Genomic DNA, 9,384 nt, shown 5'->3' on the forward strand with positions numbered 1-9,384 from the left:
GTAGCCTAGTACTAGTAATATCGTCTGAAGCCAGTTGTTATATCTAGTGTTGTGTGTAGTGAATATATATTGAATATGAAAATATGAATATGCTTGCTCTTTATTACTTTATACATAAACACAATTTGAACAAATGACAGTTACGTGGATCAATAAGAAAAGGTCTATATTCCTAGCAGTAAACTTGCTGTCCAAAATGTTTTGTACCGTCTCAAATGAAATCCAAGCTCCTTGTCTTCTGAGAAGAAAGTTGTTTTGACATGGGTAAGTGCAAGTGATGATATGCGAACATCACCCATGGTGAATCGAAGGTACGCCTTGAACTAAGAGCAGGCACGTGCCTAAAGTGCCTAATGGCAGGTACGCTACTGGCTTCGTGACAATTTTCCAGTCTGTGGTTATCTGATTATTGAAGCACACGTAAAATCTCCATTCGTGGCTTCTTGGTCGCCATCATGCTTCACTCGACTGATGTTGAAAACCCGTCTCTGTAACAGGTGTTCGCTTAAGACTGACTGAATGAGTTTAGTTTAGCCTCACTCACCAATATACAAGCTATGTGGCGGTCGTCTGTAAATAATCGAGTCTGGACAAGACAATCCAGTGATCAACAGCACGAGCATCGATCTGCGCAATTGGAAACCGATGACATGTGTCAACCAAGTCAGCGAGCCTGGCCACCCGATCCCGTTAGTCGCCTCTTACGACAAGCACAGTCGGCTCTCATGGCAAGCACGGGTTGCTGAAGGCCTTTTCTACCCCAGGACCTTCACTGGTATGTTCGCCTAAGAAATGTTCTTCACGGTGTTGGGCTTGTACACAGCCGAGGTTAAGACGATAGTTGTGAATATCCAGATGATATGATTAATTGTCAACATGCAGATCCTATGGTTTATTGAGAATATCAAGAGGCTATATCACCTGTGAAGATCATTAGGATTTTTATTGCTGTTAGTCTCAATAGTATATGATTACAGTATCAAGATGTTATGATCAGCTGTAAATATGAAGACGTCATGAATTCATTTTGGATTACGATATTGCTAATGATGAAAATACATATCCTATTACCCTATCTTAAATATCAAGAAGATATTTGTAAATGTGCAAATCAAGACGATTTTTGTAACTCTTCATATTAGGACGATAAAATCAATTCTCAGTATTAGCAACCTAGATGATGTGAAGGTCAAATACGATTAAATGAACTTCCAAAGATATAATTAAATGCAAATTATAAGATTATGTGATTAGGAGTACACATCAAGATGCTATAGGACTGTGTGACAGACATTTCATATACTGAGGTACGATACATGAAAGATATATTATATATGGGAGTACGTGTCAGATATCTTTCATATAGGACTGCATGACAGATATATTTTATATGTGACAGATACATATGATACAGGTCTGCATGATTGATATATTATATGTGCAGTAAGTGACAGATATATTTCACATAAGACTGCATGACAGATATATTTTATATGTGACAGATACATATGATACAGGTCTGCATGATTGATATATTATATGTGGAGTAAGTGACAGATATATTTCATATAAGACTGCATGACAGATATATTTTATATGTGACAGATACATATGATACAGGTCTGCATGATTGATATATTATATGTGGAGTAAGTGACAGATATATTTCATATAAGACTGCATGACAGATATATTTTATATGTGACAGATACATATGATACAGGTCTGCATGATTGATATATTATATGTGGAGTAAGTGACAGATATATTTCATATAAGACTGCATGACAGATATATTTTATATGTGACAGATACATATGATACAGGTCTGCATGATTGATATATTATATGTGGAGTAAGTGACAGATATGTTTCATATAAGACTGCATGACAGATATATTTCATATGGGAGTATGTGACAGATACATATGATATAGGACCGCAGGACAGATGTATCAAGTATGGGAGTGTGTGACAGAAACATATCAACCATGACTGCAGGGGAGATGTATTTTAGGAGTAGTGAGTGAATGCGTTTAGTTTTACGCCGCTTGTAGCAACATCACAGCAACATTACGGCGGGCGACACCAGAAAATGGGCTTCACACATTGTACCCACGTGGTGAATCGAACCCGGGTCTTCGGCATGACGAGCCAAAGCTTCAACCACTAGGCTACTCCACCGCCCCTTTCGATGGAGTAGGTGACATATATCTTTTTTATATGACTCATGACACGACAGATATATTATACATTGGACTACATGACGGATACATCTCACATAGGACCTCATGACGGATATATGGTATATCGTAGTACGGGACAGACACATTTCACATAGGACATGACGGATATATGGTATATGGTAGTACGGGACGGACACATTTCACATAGGACATGACGGATATATGGTATATCGTAGTACGGGACAGACACATTTCACATAGGACATGACGGATATATGGTATGTCGTAGTACGGGACGGACACATTTCACATAGGACATGACGGATATATGGTATGTCGTAGTACGGGACGGACACATTTCACATAGGACATGACGGATATATGGTACATGGTAGTACGGGACAGACACATTTCACATAGGACATGACGGATATATGGTATGTCGTAGTACTGGACAGACACATTTCACATAGGACATGACGGATATATGGTATGTCGTAGTACGGGACAGACACATTTCACATAGGACATGACGGATATATGGTATGTCGTAGTACTGGACAGACACATTTCGTACGGGAATCCGCTGTCTGCATGATAGATGTATTTTTTTATGGGAGTTCATATAGAACTGCATCGCAGATATATTTCATATAGAAGTACCAGGTAAATGATTGACGGATACATTGCACATGGATGAACTTAACGAATGTATGTAACGCAGGGTTACACGACACATGTATTTAATATTGAGTACAGGGCAGCTCGGTTCCATATGGGTTGGTGGTAGGTATACATTATCAGCGCGTTTCTTACAGAAGACAGATAGACAGACAGATGTTGCATTTCAGTCTCAGCTCACAAAAACACAAACATATTAACATAAAAATATAACATAAAAGCAAGCTACCAATTTAGGATTAGATTGTGAGAAACTATAGCACAGTATGACATGACGTATTATACACAGTAAAAAATCAATAATGACATAGATATAAACAATGTAAATTCTATACATATCAAGCACGTAAAGTAGCGCATAATCTATGTATTGCATATAAACTACAAAAGAAAGTACACAGGTTGTGACAGGTTCAATACAATAAAAATAACAAAACCTTTTGATGAAATGGAAACGTATGTTGAAGCACATTGCAATATTCAGCAAAATGACATTGTAACAATAAACAGCGATGCAGTGATGACCAGTGCAGAAGGTTCTTACGATGTTGGAAGGTCAAGGCCAAGCATCGGCCGGTTGGCCCATATGCCAGCAGCACTATGAATCGGCTCACGCGACAACTCAATTGTGGGGCTGTCGATGACGTCACCGTCAACATCCGGTTGCGTAGGTGAATAACCCGCAGATAGCGATCCTCTTGGGGTGGTGTGACTCTGGGACGTCCTTCTGGGGCGATCACATGTCTGGCCTATCATATTGAAACGGATAAACAGCCGAATTATGGTTTGTCTTGTGCAACCCAATGTTCTTGCAATTGGCTGTTGGAAACACCCATTTGTGACATTCCTGTGGTCCGTTCTCGTTCTGTCGACGTTGTGCCATCTCAACTGGCTCAAACACGTGCAAATGCTTTCGGTTGCATACTGCATATATGCGTTTTAACCAATCAGTATTCTTCCATAATTGCACTAGTTAGAACGCAAATTTGGGATTGCAGCAACAATTCCACTTGTGTACTTTCTTGTGCTCGTCAGTTTAAAAGGCAGCTGTGTTTAACGATCTCTGCGTTGTTTGGCCTATTCTCGCATACGAACAGAGGGATTTGCCCGGAATATGTCCGCATGGTTACATTGTTCTGTTTGTTCACACTGTGGGTGTATTCCATAAAAAAAGCCTGTGAAGATCCACGTTAGACTGGGTTGTCAGGAACCCGTGCTTGTCGTAAGAGGCTACTAACGGGATTGGGTGGTCAGGCTCGCTGATTAGGTTGACACGTGATGTTGATCACTGACCGATCCACACACGATTGTTTACATACCACCGCCATAAAACTGAAACATTGCTGAGTTAAACAACAACCACAAAGAAGCATAAATAATAAGGAAGTGTGTTTTTAAAGGTCACAAGCAACGCAAAACACATCTTTGCAGATTCTAATACCTTTCGGTATGGACTTACAGTTACAAATTATTAAAAACACAAATTCAGCTTATAAAGTTGAAAAATGACGCGATGAAAAAACCCCGCGAAGTCGGAGTTGAAGGATTCACCCCCGCTGGGGTGAAAAGTGGTTTCAACTGTTCTACTGCGCTGCGCTGCATCCCTACTGCATGCGCAGTCTGCGCGGCTTGAACCGGTGAGCCGACTTTTAAAAACACAGCAAGTGATGTGGCAAGGATTATCGCTGTGACCGAAATTGGAAAACAAGAGACAATCACCTTGGTTCTGCAGTACCAAAAATATACTGGTCCAATACTTGCAGATTTTCAAACCAAAGAAAGAGTAGCATTAGAAATAGTAATTTCATTGTTAAATATGCTCAGCTTGAAAACTGAAACGTTTTAATACATGTCTGTGGAAACATAGAAAAGTATGTGGATAGTGATAAACAGTTTCTGTCACAGACAAAACTCAATGTCTGTTTTATTGACACCTGTGTGTCTTCTAATGACAATATGCAATAGACAACTTCAGTCATTGACAACTTCAGTTATTGAACTATCACCTATCAGGCTACACACCATAAACAAAACATATACATTGCTTTATGGCTCGTGCATCTGAGTTCCGTCTCTGTGACATTATGTAATTACACAGACAGACAGGTGTGGCACTTGCATACATGACATGTTACTAAGTTTGTGGGTTGCAAACAAATTCCATCCGTTTTTCTTGGATGACTGGATCGGCCTGAAACATACGGAAGCGAAGTAGGGCCACAACTACGTAGGAGATAATAACTCCTACGCAGAAGATAGTATTCCTAAGTCCTGCGTTGGAGATAGTAACTTCTGCGTAGGAGATAGTAAGTTCTACGTGGGAGATACTAAGTCCTACGAATGAGGTAGTAAGTCCTGCGCTGGGGATAGTAACTTCTGCGTAGGAGATAGTATGTTCAACGTAGGAGATATTAACTCCTACGTAGGAGATAGTGACACCAAAAACATTTCCACCGTCGCCCTACTACGCTTATGTAGAAACAAGTGTAAACTCAGATTGCCAAGTTCTGCTTTGTATTTGGACGAACGACAGTTTCCAGCCACGCAGTAGTCCACCATCTCAGCACTTGTTGATTGGATCGAACGCAAATGCAGAGAGCATTTACAAAAAAGAACAACATCTCTATATCAGTTATTTATGGGTAACAACTTCGTCTGTTGTATATGATGTCGGTATGGAATATTATACCGTTGTCACTCTTGCTTGACACCGGTATATGAATCCACACCGAGACGTCGCATCATATGCAGTAAAAGACGTTGCTATCCATAAAGCCATGGATAGCAATGAGCCATCAGGGTATCGGCAAATGAACCAGCCAATGAAAGACATCGTTGCACGTGAGTGCACACCCACCCGCTGTGACTGGGTTCGGTCTCCTGGGTTCTTCGTTTCGAGGTAAGTAAACCCAAAATATGAAATAATTCACATTTGATTCGCGATTGTATACTTATGGTTTTATTTATTGGTCTTTTTTCACAATCAGCAATGCATGTTATGTGTCGTGAAGAAGTGTGTTTTTAATTATGTTTGTTGTTCTTTTTGGTTGCATAAGACCTTTAGGTATTTCATATTGAAAATTGGTATTTGTCTATTTCCTTTCGAAGAACATTATCTAAATATTTTACGCCAAAGTACTATATACGTATCTAGGTATTTCACACAGACGATCATTATCGGTATATTACATTTTTTGTCATAAGTGTATTTCATATATAAGTGTAGACAGACGGAGAGACGGTGGAAGGAGGTGGTTGGGATAAAGAACAATTTCGGAACACATGTCTGTTCGTTGTGGCATATGTCAGTACATGTCATGGCCGTTAGTGATCAGCAATTTCTCGTTAGGGGACACCAGATGTTTACACATTGTACTCATGTGGGGAATCGAACCACGGTCTTCATCGTGACGAGCCAACGCTTTAACCGCTAGGCTACTCCACCACCCAAGTGTTGGTAAGATGGGATAAGGGGAAGTTTTCAGTTTATAGTTTGTGATGTCTTAACATTGATTTGTAGTTCATTTGCATGGCATATAAAAAGCATGAGGATAAATTTTCCAATGGTGATTCAAGAGAGTCCAACTCTTCCTGCAGAGTCTGAGCAAGTTCAGTCAACGTGGTCGGTGACCCCTCAGACTGGCGCACATGTCTGTATCAGTCCAAGGTTTTTGAATGTTGTGATGGTGAAGATGATTCCCGTATGCCTTGGTGGGCAACACCAGAAATGGGCTTCACGTATAGTATCCATGTGGGGAATCGAACACTGGCCTTCGGCCTGACGAGCGAACACTTTACCGCTAGGCTAAGCATGAGGGTGAGCTGCTTGACGACCATATTTAATGGTTTGATCGGGTTGACCCGTACACCATAAATCCGAGTAGCATTCTTTTTGATTCGCCGTTGGTGCTCGGCTTCGTAGGTCCGGCTGTCGGATCAATCGATTCTGTCCTCCTGTGGTCTGCGTGTTGGGTGAAACAGAAGGCAATTTGAGAGTGTGTGAAATTTGTTTCCCGCTGTTTTATCAATATTCCAACAATATGACGACGAGAACAAAAATGCCCGTCGTCATAGAACCCAAGGGGATCGTTGCATCCGTGTCTTGGGCTTGACGAGAGACCGCTATATCCAATGGACGCGTTTTCTTTCCACTTTTCATCATGTCATTACCCTGTAGACGCTTCGTTTTGTTTTTGATTGCTGTTTTAGGCGGCACTCAGCAACATTCCAGCAATACTGTGTTGTTCTGCAAATAATCGAGCCTGGACGAGACAATCCAGTGATCAAGACGAAAATGGGATAATATCAAGCAATCTAGCCTGACCACCCGATCACGTTAGCACGGGTTGCTCGAGATCTGTTGTAACCTGGATCTACATCGGTATGTAAACGCTATACGCACGCTAGTTAATACACAAGGATGAGTGAGTGAGTGAGCGAGTATATTCTGACACTGATTTTTGCAATATTTTAGCAGTATTGCGGCGGGAAACACCAGATACAGGCTTCACACGTTGCATCCATGGGAACTGAACGGTCTTTGCGGGTATCTAGTACTTGGCCTTGGCTTTTACAATTCTTGATTCCCCTCGAAGAATATCAACTAGCGGCCAGAAGAAATGCCACAAAATAAAAACGACTGTAATGTTTCAAAATAATTGTCAGTCTGTTTGAAAATAGCTAAAACCACATCTATCGAAAACATGTCTATTCAAAGAGAATATTTGCACTTGCATTTCGTATTCAGTGAAAAAACCCCGAATTTACACGAATAAAAGGGAAACTGTGTACTAAGTTACCCGTGTCAAATTAGGGTATAAAAGCTAACCAGGTTTATTCTCTTCCTTCATTTTAATCGACTGACAACCAGGAACATGCCTTGTTTAACACCAGAGCAGAGGGAGAGAGCAATCGGTATGTTACAGATGGAACAGACACAAGAACATGTGGCTAGGACCATGTGGCTAGGACCATGGGATGCTGCAAATCCCCCATCGGAAGACTTGTCACACGTCCACGACAGACTGGAGGTAGTGCAGACAGGTCAAAGAGAGACAAACTGAAGGCCTCTACCCAACAAAATTACGGGTGTTGCGCTTGAGGAACTGATACGTCACTGTGGTGTCATCAAGCGCCAACAGTATTGGACACACAGCTGACAGAGTGTGATCAGACGACACTGCATTCATGGACCTTTCAAGGGCATGACGTTGACATGCTAACACCTACCTGCCAGATTTAGATGCACAAGGACTGTGCCACACTGGCAGCAGCGAAACTGGCGTAGAGTGAACTTTGATGTCGAAAGCAAGTTCCAGCTCTTCAAGATCTGTCCCCAACTCAGCACCTTTGGGAATAACTGGGACGTCGTAATCAGCCATTGACGAGGCACGCTTTAGCAGCCGCTCAGCTAAAGGAATGACATCGGATCCCCGGATCCCTAATCAAGACGTCAGAAGACACGGCTACTCAGTTCAACGCCGGGTTCGGGCCTGCATCGGTGCTAGACCCGACACGGAACAACATGTGCTGCCCAGAAAGTAGTAAAAGCTCCCACTTGAGTCTGCATTGGTGATCGAATACTGACAATGCACCCCCGTGTCATTCATGTGATCTTAGATCACGAGCTGCGTCGTGTTTCTTTTTGTTATCCATTAAATACTGTTGCTGAATGATTGCTTTTTGCAATAAAGCAGCATATGCCCGGTACATATTCATATTGGAACACGTGCAAATCCACGCTGCCACACTTAGTAAGTAAGAGAGAGCCCTTGTCTGTTCCATATAGTCGGTTTCCGCTATTGCCCTTTTCTGCACTACTCTCTCTTCCTTTTTTAACGTTTCCTATCTCCCCACTACTGAAACTGTAGTTAGGCCAACTCAGATTAACAGATATTTCACACTTTCACATTTCAGCTACATAAATTGTAGAAATAGATGTTAAAAAAAGAAACAGTTTTTCTCTATTTCAGACAGTACTGAAGGGATTCACGGTAATGTCTTTTATGCATAAATGGATCCAATTCATCTTTTTCGATACAGACAGAATAGGAAGGAGGAAGGTTTTCAGAGAGGGAGAGAGAAAGAGTATTATAACTTCAGTTCATTACATTAAAAAATACCATTGACATTATATCTCGTTCGTTTTATTGTTTAACGTGTTAATGAAGAGTTACGAAGATATACAGTATATCTACTGGACAAATACTTATAGTAACAAGGTAACTACTGCCATGAAAAATGCCATTGACATTATATCTCGTTCGTTTTATTGTTTAACGTGTTAATGATGAGTTACGAAGATATACAGTATATCTACTGGACAAATACTCATAGTAACAAGGTAACTACTGCCATGAAAAATGCCATATTGTATCTGGATTTACACATTTTACAAGGTAAACGTTTCCACAATAAGAATAATCGCGTTTGTGTTGTTGATTAATTCCTCAAGGAGTAACCTTTTATTTAAACTAGTAGCATTAATGGAACAAATTAGTGATTGTATGAGCAGTGC

This window comes from Haliotis asinina, chromosome 6 (genome assembly GCF_037392515.1).
Source record: "Haliotis asinina isolate JCU_RB_2024 chromosome 6, JCU_Hal_asi_v2, whole genome shotgun sequence".
Classification (NCBI taxonomy): domain Eukaryota; kingdom Metazoa; phylum Mollusca; class Gastropoda; order Lepetellida; family Haliotidae; genus Haliotis; species Haliotis asinina.